Source organism: Dendrobates tinctorius, unplaced genomic scaffold (assembly GCF_039654945.1).
Source record: "Dendrobates tinctorius isolate UK_male_01 unplaced genomic scaffold, ASM3965494v1 ptg000073l, whole genome shotgun sequence".
Lineage (NCBI taxonomy): Eukaryota > Metazoa > Chordata > Amphibia > Anura > Dendrobatidae > Dendrobates > Dendrobates tinctorius.
In genome coordinates, this window is record NW_027361741.1 from 35526299 (window position 1) to 35543706 (window position 17408).

Consider the following 17408-nt stretch of genomic DNA (forward strand, 5'->3'; position numbering starts at 1 on the left):
TGAAGGACTCTGTTGAATGCAGCATCACCTGCTGCTCCAGTATGGTTTTAACATACGATGATTCACCTGGAACTAATTACCATTGTATGTTGAGGGACCACTGTATCTTAACTATTAAAAATTATGTAATCAATTATTTTCCATATAATACACTGCATGTAAAACTAATAAAAACATTTTTTGTTTTGATCAGATGCCCAGGAAGCCAGCCTGTGACTATGATGACATTATAAATGTCATCTGTTCTTCACATGAAAAAATTATTACAGGACAGGCAATAGCATTCCCCTCAGAAAAAGTATGGGTAGACTTGTGTCAAAAATTAAATAACAAAATGTCACCAAAAAACCTTTACACGTTTGTAAAGACAAATCGGCACAATGTATGGGAAGCCCTTGGTCTGTACAAAGATGTTACAAATATCCCAAAACAACCTTCCAACAGTGAGAGCTCAGAAGGAACAGAGAGTCATTCATCAGTTCAGTGCTATGACATTCAGTTTGAGTTCAGTCTTTCTTTTCAGAGCTGGATCAAAATTTGGCCTGAAAAAGTAATTTACAATGACAAATCTATGTATGCTGATAAAAGAGAATACACAATCTTAAAACCTGGTACATGGACTCACATATTGAATGAGGAGATCTGGAAAAATATCAAGTCATCGTGCACACTTAAATTCAGGAGGGCAAAGGTTTATCCAAATGTTGTATCTAACTACATAGATATAACAGGGTGCTGCACAGAGTGTGATGCACAACTATCCATAAAAGTTGAAGAAATACCAGAGATTGCTAAGCCAGTAGTGCTTAAGTGTATGATCTGCAATATTGATGACAGTCTCCACACAGGAAAATCAAAACGTAAATTATCAGGAGATTTAAGAAAAAGGTTGTCAAAAGAACTCTGGGAAGGACGAAAACAAGCACATGTATGGCGAGCAGCTGAGGCTTATAAAGTTATGGATGTTGGTGACCCTGAGCCTAGCCATCTACCAAATCTAGCAACGTTAAGAAAAGCCAAGCAAGAGATTGGCGAAAGAGAGTTAATGCACAAGGACCCAATTCTTTCATTACATCTCCTGAAATACAGTGTTCCTCAGACTGGAAGCATACACAACATTGGTCTAGATAAATTTTTTTGCCATTACTGGACCCAGTCTCAGATGCAAGTCTACCAAATAAAGTCAAAGAACTTGGGTTCCTATGTAAGTTTTGATGCAACAGGTTCAGTAGTGAGAAAACTAAAAAGACCTGTTGGCATTTCTGCACACATCTTTTTGTACCAAGGGGTTTTGTGTTCGAGTGGAGATCATATCCCAGTAGTGCAGATGCTTTCTGAGAGCCATACTGTTAATTCTATAGCACAATGGCTGACTGAATGGAAACAAGCAGGTGCAACTGTTCCAAAGGAAGCAGTTTGTGATTTCTCCCTCGCTTTGCTTGGAGCTCTAGTTAAGGCTTTCACTCCTTACCCCGACTTGAAGACATATATAAATCAGTGTTTTGGAGTGTTGACCAGGAATGTTGCATCAAAACTACCACCATGCTTTATTAGAATTGATGTTGCGCACTGTATCAAGCTTATTAGCCGATGGGAATGTCTGAGGCAAGCTGGAAACAGAGTAAGGGAATTCTATCTCAGAGCAATGGCACAACTTCTACAGTCTACATCACTTGATGATGCGAGAGAACTCATTCATTCAATTTCAGTTGTTGCATTTAGTGAATCAGAAGGGAATGATGACAGAGGCACACCAGTTTTATCAGAGACTAGCAAAGTTCAACTGAAGAGACGGATTGCAGAGGGACGTGTTTTACCCACTGTCACTGAAGATGACTATGGAGTAGAGATGAAAGAACAAGAGGATGAGCCAATTCAACCATGCCAAACAGACCTGAAAATATTGGCAACAGAAATTTGTGAAAGGAGTAAGATGCTTGCAGCAAATCATGGTGACCGAGACAATTTACATTTCCTTCCAGAACTTGTTCCAAATCTTTTAAGAATGGCATGTTACCTTCCACTTTGGACAGCCATAATGGTTCCACACTTTAAAAGTGTGAACATGACAGCAAGTTCTGCAAATGTTGAGGCTGAATTCAAGAACATAAAAAATGGACTCTTTAAACATGAATGTCTCCCTATTAGAACCGACCGATTTGTAATTCGTCACCTTGAATTTATGGAAGGCAAAATGAGACTTTCCTCAGCTCCCATAAAGAAAACCGAAAGCAGTGAAAATATGAGCCAAGAGAATGGGCAAAAAAACAGCAACTGTGAGGAGGATTCACAAGTTCACATAAAATTGGGTGATGAAAGTAGCTTGCAGGAGCAGCCTGTTGAAAATTGGAAAGGTCTCAGTATTCCTCCAAAAAAGAGATTGTCCTACCTAACCCCATGTTCCGAGTTGCTGCACATGGACACAAAATTTAACCGAAAAAAAAAGGTGAGCATTTTGAAAAATGGTAACCATCTAGCTAAAAAACCTATACAAGTAAACAAAAAGCTTATAAGTATCATTAATACCTGTGCATTTGATTCATTTTGCCAGTGTCTTTGTTGTGCATTCTGGGACAGTGGATTATTTTGCAATTATGTCATCAAAGAAAACACCGTTGAAATTTTTGAATTGGTGCAGACAATTGTGACAAAGGGAGTTGGAAAGGAAGTTTATGCAATGAGGGCTAAAATACTGTCTGGAATATTTGAATATGTTCAGCTGAAGTCAGGTGTGAGGCAGGTCAATGCTGAATGTAATGTTGCACACATAGTCTCAATGACAATGAGACAGGTACCAAGTGTAATAATTAAAACACAGTGTTCTTCTGTGTACTGCAATAGAAATATAGCTAATTCAAGAGCAATCCCTCTTCTGCCAATCAATATACATATTTTAGAAACTAATGGACTTAGTAAACTTCAGCTAGCATTGGAAGATGGGCTACACCTAAATGTTTCAAAATGTCTAAAGCCATTAAAGTCACCTCAAGAGTGTCCAGATGGCTTGAAAATTCAGGATGCATCTTCATTGAAATTCCTTTGCAGTGGTTCGGTCACGCACAGCTGCACCACTGGACAAGTACTTTGTATTGAAATAAGTGCAGAAACACAGTATACACTGTCCGAAATACCTGTGAACATACATCTGGACAGTCATTCATTTGTGCTACGAGGGGTTGTTGCCTTCATTCCAGGAACTGGCAATATGTCTCTTGGTCATTATGTTGCCTATTGTAGAAGAAAATTTAATGGCTGGGAGAAATATGATGACCTGTGTGACTTTATTACAGCAGCCTCTGCAAAGACCAAGATACAACCCCATGTTGTAATATTTACAAAGGAGGAGTGAATATGTGGAGAATCTGTCTCATCATGAGTCCCGTGGCAAGTCACAGGCTCCAAGATGGTTGTGGAAAGTTTAAAAGTATCCTGGCACCAAACAAAGTGTTAGTAATGCTTTCCTCTAAGGTTGTGTTGGTGCTTAAAGTGTATGTTTAAAATAACCTAAAATATGCCTTACCAATATTTTTTTATTCTGTTAACATTTTGTTAATGTGGATTTCCCATTATGATGAAACCGTTTCATGGTTCTTTAAACAGTTCTGCTGTCTACAAAGTTTCATCTGTTATTGGTAATTCCATTTTTATCTGTGTTTGATTTGCAAAGATTTATTAAGCTCTTGTCGGGATCCCTCAGATTACTCTTTCATCTGAAGGACCGATGTTCTTGGGTGTGAAGCATCATATGTCTCTAATTAAATCAGCTCCGTGGAGAAGAACTACACAGACACCAGCTGTATGGTACAACTCAGGATGCCTCCAAGACGCCTCTGGCTTATCAGTTAGGCTTCCGTCTTTTATAGTAAAGAATTTAAACATTTTACAGACATGCGCAGTACAAATGATTTTACAACTTGTTTTAGACAAAGAAAGTCATTTAGGCGAAAAAGCAGAGGTATTTGACCTTGGTTCACAAGGGAGATGTCTGAGACATCTCCTCGAAGAACAGATAAGGTTTTAAACAAGAGAATGCAACATAGACAGAACTCAATTTAACTCCTTCAGTTCCTATCATTCCCCCCTTTGACATCTTCATTTTCCACAATCTGGAACACTGGATCCTGCAACGACAGCGGATAGTGGCTCGTTCACCAGGTACTATCCCAGGCCGACGGGTTGCCCAAGGGAGACAGGTCTTCTACCTTCTCCATCCCCCAGATACTGAAGCCACGTCCATCATTGCAAGAGTACGCTCCTTCATGCCAGAAATGAGATGTCAATCTAGGACTCAAAGGAATAATAGTTAAATTCTTGTTGTTTACAGTCAAACTTCCTTATCTATTTCTACATCTTTTCTTGCATACAGAGATACACCAAAAAAACAAGTTTCAATAGCACATATATTACGAAGATACAGACAACAATGATTTTGGACAGCAACGGTGGTGTTCAATATATCCAATATATCCCATATTTGGTCATCTAAGTAATCTGTAGCCCTGACTAATTTATCCCACATTTGAGTGATCATAGGATAAATAAAAATAGAGCTGACAATTTTATTGGCCACACTCATCTGCACTATATGTGGTCTCCCAGAGAGGCGAGGTGTATTGTCAGCAGCTCTTTTGTATAATGTATGTTTGGGTATTGCCTTCATATCTAATTGTTGGTTTGGAACGATAAAGGTAGCCGGAGTCAAACGTCCCAGAGTACAAGTACCTCTTACCCCTACTGGCAACCATTTATATGCATTGTCTCCACATATCCAGTACATGTCACTAGGTAGGTCCCATAGGGCTGAATGTTGTAATACCAGTCTATGAACTAAATCTATGAACGCAGATACATTCTGAAGCATACACCAATTTGGAAGTTGTCCTAAAGGGCTACAATACCCTACATCGGGATTTCCACAGGTGGGAGTTCCTTTCTCATATCCAGATGACTCGTTGCAAGGTATATTACCTGAAATATTAAAACAAGTTTCATTATTGCCCTGGGGAAATAAATTGGAATACTCCCAGGACGTATTATGCAACCTTCTTTCTAGCAGTATTGGCTTAAAGGCGTCAGTAGAGTGAGAAGTTACACTAAAACTAACTTGTAGGCCATACATTGGAATTTGCCCCAGGTAGGTTAATCGAGTTCTATTCCTGGGTACCCAAGCCCCCCCTTTATATGCCAGATATTGAAGGTATGTATTACTTCCTGAAAGATTACCCTGCCACCAAGGGTATCCTACCCATCCCACAATAGGTATACCAACAGTTGTGTTCCATAACTTCACATTATTTGTGGCATTATTAGCAAGTGTATCAGAACAACTGGTCCAGGCAAATAATTCCTCGGGTGGCACAGGAATAACAAGGAACGGAATACTAGTGGCTGATACTGGTGAATGTGTGCAGATCCAGCAAATGATTTGACCAATCATTCAGTAATTTTTCATGATGTTGTATAAACTTATTATTCAAGGACATTGGAGAATTTAGATTGTCCCACGCAGCTACCATTATTACAGATAATGCAACAAAACCAAACCAAAACATTATGCACTCTTATGCTTTGTTAACTCCTGTGGCTAGTTTGCAATGCGATGCGTGGATCCAGGTTGGTCGTCCTTCCAACTTAACAGAAGTAGGCGTTGTTAGGAGTACTTGGTAAGGTCCTTGATATCGGGGTTCAAGGGTCTTTCTGGAGTGTTTCTTGACATATACGTAATCACCAGGTTGTAGACAGTGATTCCTTCCACACTATCTGGATCTGGAATGGAAGAGAAAACTAGAGAATGCATTTGAGTTAAATGCTTTTGCAACTGGATTACATAACTTGTCAAATTATCCACATTGAGTGTTAAGACCTGTGGGTAGTACAACCCTGTGTTCGGTGGTCTTCCAAACAGTATCTCGAAGGGTGACAGTTTAGTTTTCCCCGTGGGTGTGTACCTTACTGAGAATAATGCTAATGGGAGACACTCTGGCCATAGTTTATGGGTCTGCTCCATGGTTTTCTGTATTTTCAATTTTAGTGTCCCGTTCATTCTTTCTACCTTCCCTGAACTCTGTGGGTGGTAGGGTGTATGAAATGCTTGTTCTACACCTATCATTTGCATGACATTTTGCATTACCTCAGCAGTAAAGTGTGTACCTCTGTCTGATTCAATTGTTTCAGGGACACCGAATCGTGGTACTAGTTCCATCACCAGTTTCTTTGCAGTGGCTCGAGCTGTAGCCGTTTTCACCGGGTAGGCCTCTGGCCATCCAGAGAAGAGATCTACACATACTAGGATATTTGCATACACTCCTACCTTGGTAGCTGTATGTCGTCAATCTGCCGTCTCTGAAACGGGTAGAGAGGCCTAGGTGTCGCTTTCTTAGGGACTTTTACTGTTTTACCTGGGTTGTGCTGTGCACAGATGAGGCATGATTGTACAAGTTTCGCGGCTGCGCAACTGAAGCCAGGAGCGATCCAGAAGGCATCTACCATGGCACACATGTGACTTTTTGAGGTGTGATTGGGGCCATGTGCTGCTTGCGCCATGATTGGGAACAGGGACTTTGGTGGGCACATTTTATCCTTATTCTCCCATACTCCATTTGAGTTCAGCTCAGCTCCCAGTCTCCCCCGGTGTACCTTCTCTGTTTGGGCAGCCTTTTGCTGGAGGGATTTCAGGACATCTAGACCCAATGTGGCTGGAATACGCTGACTCCCCGCCACCGTCCACTGCTCTCTCTAGGCCGCCTTGTGCTATTTTAGCAGCCTTGTTCGCCCTTCTATTGCCCTCTACCTCCACGGAGTCACCTTTGTGTGTGCTTTTACCTTGACAATGCCAACCTGGACTGGTAACATCAATGCCTCCATCAATTGTTTCACCAGCTCTGCATTTTTAATGGGCTTCGAATCTGTGAAAATATTAGCGACTTTACCTGCAGCGGCTCTACACGCCTCAGTGAGTGCCTTCAACTCTGCCTCCTGCGCCGACATGTGAGGAGAGAGTGGTTCCGCTCGGATTACCTCATGTGAGGATACTACTGCATATCCAGTGTAGAATCGTCCATCCTGGTGGTATCTGGGGCCATCTACAAAAAAGAAACTCAAAGTCTGCATTAGGAACAGGTTTTTCATGAATGTGTGCAAACCCAACTGTCTCCTGACTCATCAGTTCTATGCAGTCATGTTCATGCGTCATGTCAAAGTATCCTTCCTCACTCGCTAATACGGTCACCAATTCCCCCTTTTCTGAATCCATAGGCAGGAGGGTGGCTGGATTCAGAACGTTACATCTTTTGAGGAGTGACATACTCAGGAATTAGTAGAGCACACTCAAGTCGGAGCTGTCTGGCCCTAGACAGATGTTTTGGTTGAACTTGTAGGAGTATGGCATGGATGTCATGTGGGGAATAGATTGTCAAAAGAAACGTCAGTGTCATCTCTCATGCCTTCCCTATTACGTCTCCACTTTTTTCCTTGTGCTCCAGCATACATGACAGGTCATTTTATTATCCTTGTTTGCTCAATTTCTTTAGCTACCTTAAGGAGGTCTTTCGGATCTACATGTCTCCATTCAGGTCTGGCTGTCTGTACTGCGTCTCGTAAGTCTTTGATCATACCGTCAATGAATGCATTCACCAGTATTCTAACATCAAGTGGGTTTATGCAAATGTACCCCATGTCTGCCCATTTCAGCTGTAACCGTCCAAAGTACATCTCTACACTCTCTCCTCTTTGCTGTGTCACATTAGTCAGGAGTACAGACTGCTCTGATTGTTCCACTGCAACCCATTGTCTTAGTGACTCACAGTACGTCTCCCCAGATTGTGCAGATTTATCATCCATGCCCCAAGCCTGATTCTTTGTCACATCTGTATGTGTCTTAATTATATGATCTAGTGCGTCACCTGCCTTTAAACTCATCAACCTCTCTAGGTCTGCCCAGGTACACTTATATGTCTGCTGTACTTCCTTTATGTGTCTGTAAAACGGGAATGGTTGGTCTTCAGGGGCAGGCAGCTGCTTCAGCAAAGCTAGCTGGTCAGAGGGGCTCCAGGGATAATACACCTGCATCTTTCTTATTCTAGTCACACTTCTAGGTCCTGATGGGGTTGGCCGTCTGATGTCTACTGTCAGCTTACTCCTCAAGGGCCAATGTCCCACTACCCACTATCCACACTATTATGTCAGCTTCTTATGATCTTGTCTGGATAGGATTTAGTGCAATTCGCTTAGGTCAGTAGCACAGGTCACACAAGTAGCTATTCAGTCTGGGTTTGTCTGAGTCTGACCACAGTGTTTACAAGTCCATCTGTTTTGTCTGGGTCTCTGGTTACACTTTGTCAATCAAACATTCATAATACACCTTCCACACTGCTGCACATTCTCAAGCATCATTTATTCACTTGCTATTTTCTTCCCTTGTCTGTGCCTTTTTGTACATCCAAACATTCACACTCTGGTATTTTTGCCTTTTTCAATATTTGTCCCACTTGTTTTACTGCTTCCTTCCTTCTCTGTCTCTTGTAATTTGACACAATTTGCTATACAAATCAATCACACAACTAGAAGCAGGTTCAAACACATTAATGACCAAGCAATCACTTACAATTCCCTTCTAAATTAGGCACCATATCTTACTTTTAACTTCCAATCTTCAATTAAGTACTGTTGCTTTAAAATGCACAAATCTTTCAGCGCGTTCCTTACGGATAGAATTACAGAGAATTTTGAGCACAGCTCACACTCAGCAGAGATAAGAGCGAAGGGAGAAGAAAAACTACGCAACGGTATCATTCCCCCCTCCCATCAGAATGCAGCGTCGTCCTTCACAGAATTCTGTAGTTCTTTAGACTTATCAAAATCAATTTCTACAAAGAAACTCAAAATCACGGGATTTCACTGTAAGGGCAGATAACTGTATAATGAGATTAACCATGCCTTGCCCTTTTTCTGGCCACATGCATTCAGGAAACTTTACAATGTAATGCCACATATAACACGAACTATATCATTACTCAATTCATTCGGTCTCAGATGTAGATTTGAAATATCTATAACGCATCTGTCCGGGATTCCACCACAACTAGAAAGGTCACAAATCTCTTGACACAAAAATGATGTGTGATGATTCATTCATACGTGCTCATTCACTGATTTTTTTTTTTTTTTTTTTTTTTATACTCAATTACTCATCTCTCATCTTATTCAGAGGTTCTCATAGACATATATACAAGGATTCACACAGCCTGCCTATCTTGCACTTTGGATTTGATTAATACTTTTTCCAGGTTCTTTGCTACACTACTTCCATATCTATCCTCAATTATATCACATAACCGATTTCCTTCTTCAGGTGTCTTTCCCTGACTGTTCCCCATCTTATCTTTTATTCTTATCCTGTCTCTCTTGTTGTCTTCCTGTTAGTCCCCTGCCTTAGGTGGTGTATTGGGTAAGCTCAAGACTAGGCTCTACTATACCTCGTTACCTTCTTCCTAAGGTGCTAACAGGCTAAATGGAGTGTCTGTTCCTCGGTGTACTACGTGTTTCGTGTACTTATATGCTATGTAGCATCCGAACAGAAATACTCCCACAACACACAGGATTGTAAATAAAGTGTCCATCTATCGGGGTTCTTCAGTCATATCCTGTCACAGGCTCATTTCACGGTCCTGTGCTCATTCGGTCACACTCTTATCTGTCACAAGGTTTATTCGTAAAGGGTGTTGATTTAAGCTTAGGCGGTGACCTCCCCGAAAGGACGCTGTCACATGACCCAGTTAGGCAATATCACCACTCTTTGAACGAATACCTACTGTGCAGCTTATTTGTCTACTTTCCACAACCTTTCAAATCAAAGTAGCCATTCAACAACCTCCTCTATTCCTAGTGCGGAATCGTCTATTGTGAAAAACTTGTCCGTCCGGGCTGCGCAGTATGAACTGTTCACCCAGCCTTATATTCCATAATGTCAGACCTCTCCCATTTTGATTTGCATCAGCTCTTTTTCTAAAAATAGCTGTGCACACACAGAACCTACAGTAACCTCTCATTCGAGCAGAAATTACATATGCGTGTCACACCCGATTTCCTCAGAGTTCTTATATGGACCTGATTTTACGGCCCCCTCCTCTACTAGATTCCCCTTTATACGGACCTTAGTTATAATGATAGATTATGAAGAGCAGAGAAGAGAAAAATTGATCTCTTACCTGGCCAGGTGTTTAGGTCTGCTGTTCACAATTTCATCAGTAACTGGTGTGGTCTGTAGATCGGGTAGTCTTGGAGAGGTGCCTATATCAGGTCCCTGTTTCGGGCGCCAGGAAACTGTCGGGATCCCTCAGATTACTCTTTCATCTGAAGGACCGATGTTCTTGGGTGTGAAGCATCATATGTCTCTAATTAAATCAGCTCCGTGGAGAAGAACTACACAGACACCAGCTGTATGGTACAACTCAGGATGCCTCCAAGACGCCTCTGGCTTATCAGTTAGGCTTCCGTCTTTTATAGTAAAGAATTTAAACATTTTACAGACATGCGCAGTACAAATGATTTTACAACTTGTTTTAGACAAAGAAAGTCATTTAGGCGAAAAAGCAGAGGTATTTGACCTTGGTTCACAAGGGAGATGTCTGAGACATCTCCTCGAAGAACAGATAAGGTTTTAAACAAGAGAATGCAACATAGACAGAACTCAATTTAACTCCTTCAGTTCCTATCACTCTGAAGGTCCTGTTTAGTTGGACAGCTATATTAAAATAACAATACTTTTGTTTTGAGCCAGACACAAAATCATGGTCTACCACGGTTTTGAGTCCAGCAAGAAAACCACATATGGAGCAAAAATGAGCCAACTAGGGTCACTTGCGGACCCCAGCCAGATCATAGAAATGAATGGAGCGTATGCCCAGTATGCCCAAATGTAATGTTAACCCAGCCATATTCACACTGCAATCCAAAGCCATCACACACAAAGTGGTGATGTCTACGGTCATTGCATATTTATGCAAAGATTTTCATAGAAGATGACAGTCACTTTACATAAACTGGCCAACGTCAAAAGTAATCACAATCTTTTTTTTCCCTGGAATTCTTTTTATAGTGCAACGTAATTTGGCTAAACAATGTGTTAGGCCTGCTGGGTAATATAAAAAAAAGAAACAAAACCCCTCAGCAGGCCCAGATGGAACTATGGGAGCCACTGGGTCCTAAAACCCTCCCTGCAAGGTGACGTCAGCAGGGAGAGGACAGCCAACACTCACGTGACAAAAATAACCAATAAGACTGCAGCTGAAAAGTCAGACACACCTCTGGCTGAGAAACCACAACAGAAAATATATACAATAATTTAATAACCTTGAGACCAGGTGCGGACCACTGGTGCCCCCGCCGATCTAGATTCCCTACGCTGCAACCCTAACTAGACCGTCAGACTTCACACCCGCAAGGGCGATCCACCCGACCACCATCTCCCTAGTCTCACTCCTGTCTCCAACCTGACTAGGGTGGGGGCCCTAGGGTTACAGCTGGTAGTGGCAGAATGTAAATAGGGCACCAGCAGTCCACAGATGTTCTTACCTGGTCCGTAGAAGAAACTGCAGAAGCAAACAATATCTCGGAAACCAAAGCGGTGCAAACGTTCATTTTTGCGGCACAAACCAGCACAAACGCAGCACAAACAAATGGTGTATTCATTTTTAAAATTTAAGAACATGGGGTGGAAAGTGGGCGGAGCTTCATAAAAATATAACGCTCAATATCTCTGGAACCAAAGCGGCGCAAACGTTCATTTTTGCGGCACAAACCAGCACAAACGCAGCACAAACGAATGGTGTATTCATTTTTAAAATTTAAGAACATGGGGTGGAAAGTGGGTGGAGTTTCAGCAAATTGAGCGCACAATATCTCGGAAACCAAAGCGGTGCAAACGTTCATTTTTGCGGCACAAACCAGCACAAACGCAGCACAAACAAATGGTGTATTCATTTTTAAAATTTAAGAACATGGGGTGGAAAGTGGGCGGAGCTTCATAAAAATATAACGCTCAATATCTCTGGAACCAAAGCGGCGCAAACGTTCATTTTTGCGGCACAAACCAGCACAAACGCAGCACAAACGAATGGTGTATTCATTTTTAAAATTTAAGAACATGGGGTGGAAAGTGGGTGGAGTTTCAGCAAATTGAGCGCACAATATCTCGGAAACCAAAGCGGTGCAAACGTTCATTTTTGCGGCACAAACCAGCACAAACGCAGCACAAACAAATGGTGTATTCATTTTTAAAATTTAAGAACATGGGGTGGAAAGTGGGCGGAGCTTCATAAAAATATAACGCGCAATATCTCTGGAACCAAAGTGGCGCAAACGTTCATTTTTGCGGCACAAACCAGCACAAACGCAGCACAAACGAATGGTGTATTCATTTTTAAAATTTAAGAACATGGGGTGGAAAGTGGGTGGAGTTTCAGCAAATTGAGCGCACAATATCTCGGAAACCAAAGCGGTGCAAACGTTCATTTTTGCGGCACAAACCAGCACAAACGCAGCACAAACAAATGGTGTATTCATTTTTAAAATTTAAGAACATGGGGTGGAAAGTGGGCGGAGCTTCATAAAAATATAACGCGCAGTATCTCTGGAACCAAAGTGGCGCAAACGTTCATTTTTGCGGCACAAACCAGCACAAACGCAGCACAAACGAATGGTGTATTCATTTTTAAAATTTAAGAACATGGGGTGGAAAGTGGGTGGAGTTTCAGCAAATTGAGCGCACAATATCTCGGAAACCAAAGCGGTGCAAACGTTCATTTTTGCGGCACAAACCAGCACAAACGCAGCACAAACAAATGGTGTATTCATTTTTAAAATTTAAGAACATGGGGTGGAAAGTGGGCGGAGCTTCATAAAAATATAACGCGCAATATCTCTGGAACCAAAGTGGCGCAAACGTTCATTTTTGCGGCACAAACCAGCACAAACGCAGCACAAACGAATGGTGTATTCATTTTTAAAATTTAAGAACATGGGGTGGAAAGTGGGTGGAGTTTCAGCAAATTGAGCGCACAATATCTCGGAAACCAAAGCGGTGCAAACGTTCATTTTTGCGGCACAAACCAGCACAAACGCAGCACAAATAAATGGTGTATTCATTTTTAAAATTTAAGAACATGGGGTGGAAAGTGGGCGGAGCTTCATAAAAATATAACGCGCAATATCTCTGGAACCAAAGCGGTGCAAACGTTCATTTTTGCGGCACAAACCAGCACAAACGCAGCACAAACAAATGGTGTATTTTTATTCATCTTTTGAGAACATGGGGTGCCAACTTCACTCAGGTCAAGAACAAGGAAATAGAAAGTGCCTTAAAAAATGCAAATGAAGATTTAGGATAAATTTAAAGACGACCTCATACCAGGTCAAAAGTGGTCAAGTTCTGTTCTTTTTTTATTCCTGCAGCTCCGCTGAGTTTTCTGGGGATTTGTTTGCTTTTTTTTAAATTGGTCATAAGGTATGGTCTTTTTATTTAGTTCCATTTGTTATAGTCTTTACCAAAAGGGCTTGCTTTATAGGATTCTCTGGGGTGTGTCTTTAGGCTGCTCTGCATAATAGCCCTGTGAGCCCACCCCCATAGTATTAGTATAAAAGATAGCTCTTAATAAAAAGGCCCATATCTCTGGAACTGTATGACGGATAAAAAAAAATCTGGAATACTCTGAAGCAGTGGGAATAAAATAACAGCAAACCTGATGACATCTGACATTCTTTAAATGGGTGATCCAAAATACAAGTCCATTTTCAGCCTAAATCCCTATGATTTTAATGGTATAATCTAATCTATTTTCTAATATACCTCAGTGTAAAATTCCCTATCTTTCCCTAATTACAGTTCCATATATATTTGGACAGAGACAACATTTTTCTAATTTTGGTTCTAGACATTACCACAATGAATTTTAAACAAAATTATTCAGATGCAGTTGAAGTTCAGACTTTCAGCTTTCATTTGAGGGTATTCACATTAAAATTGGATGAAGGGTTTAAGAGTTTCAGCTCCTTAACATGTGCCACCCTGTTTTTAAAGGGACCAAAAGTAATTGGACAATTGACTCCAAGGCTATTTCATGGACAGTTGAGGGCAATCCCTTCGTTATATCATTCTCAATTAAGCAGATAAAAGGCCTGGAGTTGATTTGAGGTGTGGTGCTTGCATTTGGAAGGTTTTGCTGTGAAGGAAACATGTGGTCCAAGGAGCGCTCCATGCAGGTGAAACAAGCCATCCTTAAGCTGCAAAAAGAGAAAAAACCCATCCGAGAAATTGCTGCATATTCATGACTTTAATGAGCGGTACCACGTGACCGCTGCAGGAAGGAGCCTGACACTTGGGAGAAGCAGGGGGGCTGCAGAGACCGCGCCAGGGAGGAGGTAAGTATGATCGGACACCCCCACTCCCCCTCCCCCGCTGACCCCCAGGTATATGATATGCGTATAAGCCGAGAGGGAGACTTTCAGCCCAAAAAATGGGCTGAAAATCTCGGCTTATACCCGAGTATATACGGTATATACTGTATATGTATGTATATATATACACACTGCTCAAAAAAATAAAGGGAGAACACACAAACAACACATCCTTGATCTGAATGAATAAAATATTCTCATTGAATACTTTGTTCTGTACAAAGTTGAATGTGCTGACAACAAAATCACACAAAAATAATCAGTGGAAATCAAATTTATTAACCAATGGAGGCCTGGATTTGGAGTCACACACAAAATTAAAGTGGAATGTAATGTCCTTAAAACAAGTCAAAATGATGCTCCGTATTGTATGTGGCCTTCATGTGCCTGTATGACCTCCCTACAACGCCTGGTCATGCTCCTGATGAGGCGGCGGATGGTCTCCTGAGGGATCTCATCCACCAACTCCTGGACACTCTGTGGTGCAACGTGATGTTGGTGGATGGAGTGAGACATGATGTCCCAGATGTGTTCAATCGGATTCAGGTCTGGGGAATAGGCAGGCCAGTCCATAGCTTCAGTGCCTTCATCTTGCAGGAACTGCTGACACACTCCAGCCACATGAGGTCTGGCATTGTCCTGCAGTAGGTGGAACCCAGGGCCAACCGCACCAGAATATGGTCTCACAATGGGTCTGAGGATCTCATCTTGGTACCTAATGGCAGTCAGGCTACCTCTGGCGAGCACATGGAGGGCTGTGTGGCCCTCCAAAGAAATGCCACCCCACACCATTACTGACCCACTGCCTAACCTGTCATGCTGAAGAATATTGCAGGCAGCAGATCGCCCTCCACGATGTCTCCAGACTCTGTCACGTCTGTCACATGTGCTCAGTGTGAACCTGCTTTCATCTGTGAAGAGCACACGGCGCCAGTGGCGAATTTGCCAATCCTGGTGTTCTGTGGCAAATGCCAAGCATCCTGCACGGTGTTGGGCTGTGAGTAGAACCCCCATCTGTGGACGTCAGGCAGCCAGACCATCCTCATGGAGTCGGTTTCTAACCGTTTGTGCAGACACATGCACATTTGTGGCCTGCTGCAGATCATTTTGCAGGGCTCTGGCAGTACTCTCCTCCTGTTCCTCCTTGCACAAAGGCTGAGGTTGCCCCCTCCACGTCTCCTGGTGTACTGGCCTGTCTCCTGGTAGTGCCTCCAGCCTCTGGACACTACGCTGACAGACACAGCAAACCTTCTTGTCACAGCTCGCATTGATGTGCCATCCTGGATGAGCTGCACTACCTGAACCACTTTTGTGGGTTGCAGTGTCTGTCTCATGCTAGCACGAGTGTGAAAGCACCACCAACATTCAAAAGTGACCAAAACAGCCAGAAAGCATTGGTACTGAGATGTGGGCTGTGGTCCCCCACCTGCAGAACCACTCCTTAATTGAGTGTGTCTTGATAATTGCCAATAATTTCCATCCGTTGTCTATTCCATCCTAAGTGGACAGTTTGATTTCACAGAAGTTTGATTTACTTGGAGTTATATTCCTTTAAGTGTTCCCTTTATTTTTTTGAGCAGTGTATACACACACACACACACACACACACACACTAAGAGCAGATACTCAGAATTACATCATGTATACAGGACAGGTGAAGTATACACAGCTCCACAATATACACACGAGGTCAAAATTGTTGGTGCCCATCGTTTAATGACAGAAAAACCCACAATGGTCACAGAAATAACTTGAATCTGACAACAGTAATAGGAAATAAGAAATGTACTCTATGTAAATGAACATATAACAGTCAGACATTGCTTTTCAACCATGCTTCCACAGAATGTTTAAAAAAATAAAACTCATCAAATAGGCCTGTAAAAAATGAAAAAATGATGATGGCCCTGCAAATAATTTGACAAAAGGGACATATTAAATCAAGGTTTGTCCACTTAGTAGCATCGCAGGAGTCTACAATCTTGGAATTAATGAGAGGGCCTGTATAGAGGGCTATAGATACTCACTATGCTGTTTGGTGGCATGGTGTGTATTGCACTCATCATGGACCAGAGGAAGCGAAGGAAAGTGTTGTCTCAGGAAATTAGAAAGAAAATTATAGACAAACATGTTAAAGGTAAAAGTTATAAGGCTATCTCCAAGCTGCTTGATGTAACTGTGACTACAGTTACACATATTATTCAGAAATTTAAGCTCCATGGGACTGTAGCCAACCTCCTTGGACGTGGCCACAGGAGGAAAATTGATGAAAAATCAAAGAGACGGATAATACGAATGGTAACAAAAGAGCGCAGAATAACTTCTAAACAGATTAAAGGTGAACTTCAAGCTCAAGTAGCATCAGTGTCAGATTACATCATCCATCGTTGTATGAGCCAAAGTGGACTTCATGGGAGACGACCAAGGAGGACACCATTGTTGAAAAAAAATTCATAAAAAAGCCAGACTGGAATTTGCCAAACTACATGGTGACAAGCCACAAAGCTTTTGGGAGAATGTCCTATGGATAGATGAGACAAAAATGGAACTTTTTGGGCAAGGCACATCATCTCTATGTTCACAGACGGAAAAATGAAACATATCAAGAAAACAACACTGTCACACCCAAGAATGGCTAAGAGGAAAACATTGAACCATTCTGAAGTGGCCTTCTATGAGTCCTGACCTAAATCCTATTTGGCATCTTTGGAAAGAGCTGAAACATGCCATCTGGAAAAGGCAACCTTCAAACACGAGACAACTGGAGCAGTTTGCTCTTGAGGAGTGGGCCAAAATACCTGTTGAGAGGAGCAGAAGTTTCATTGACAGTTACAGGAATCGTTTGATTGCAGTGATTGCCTTAAAAGGTTGTGCAACAAAATATTAAATTAAGGGTAGCATCATTTCTGTCCAGGCCTATTTCACAGGTTTTATTTTTTTAAACATTATGTGGAAGC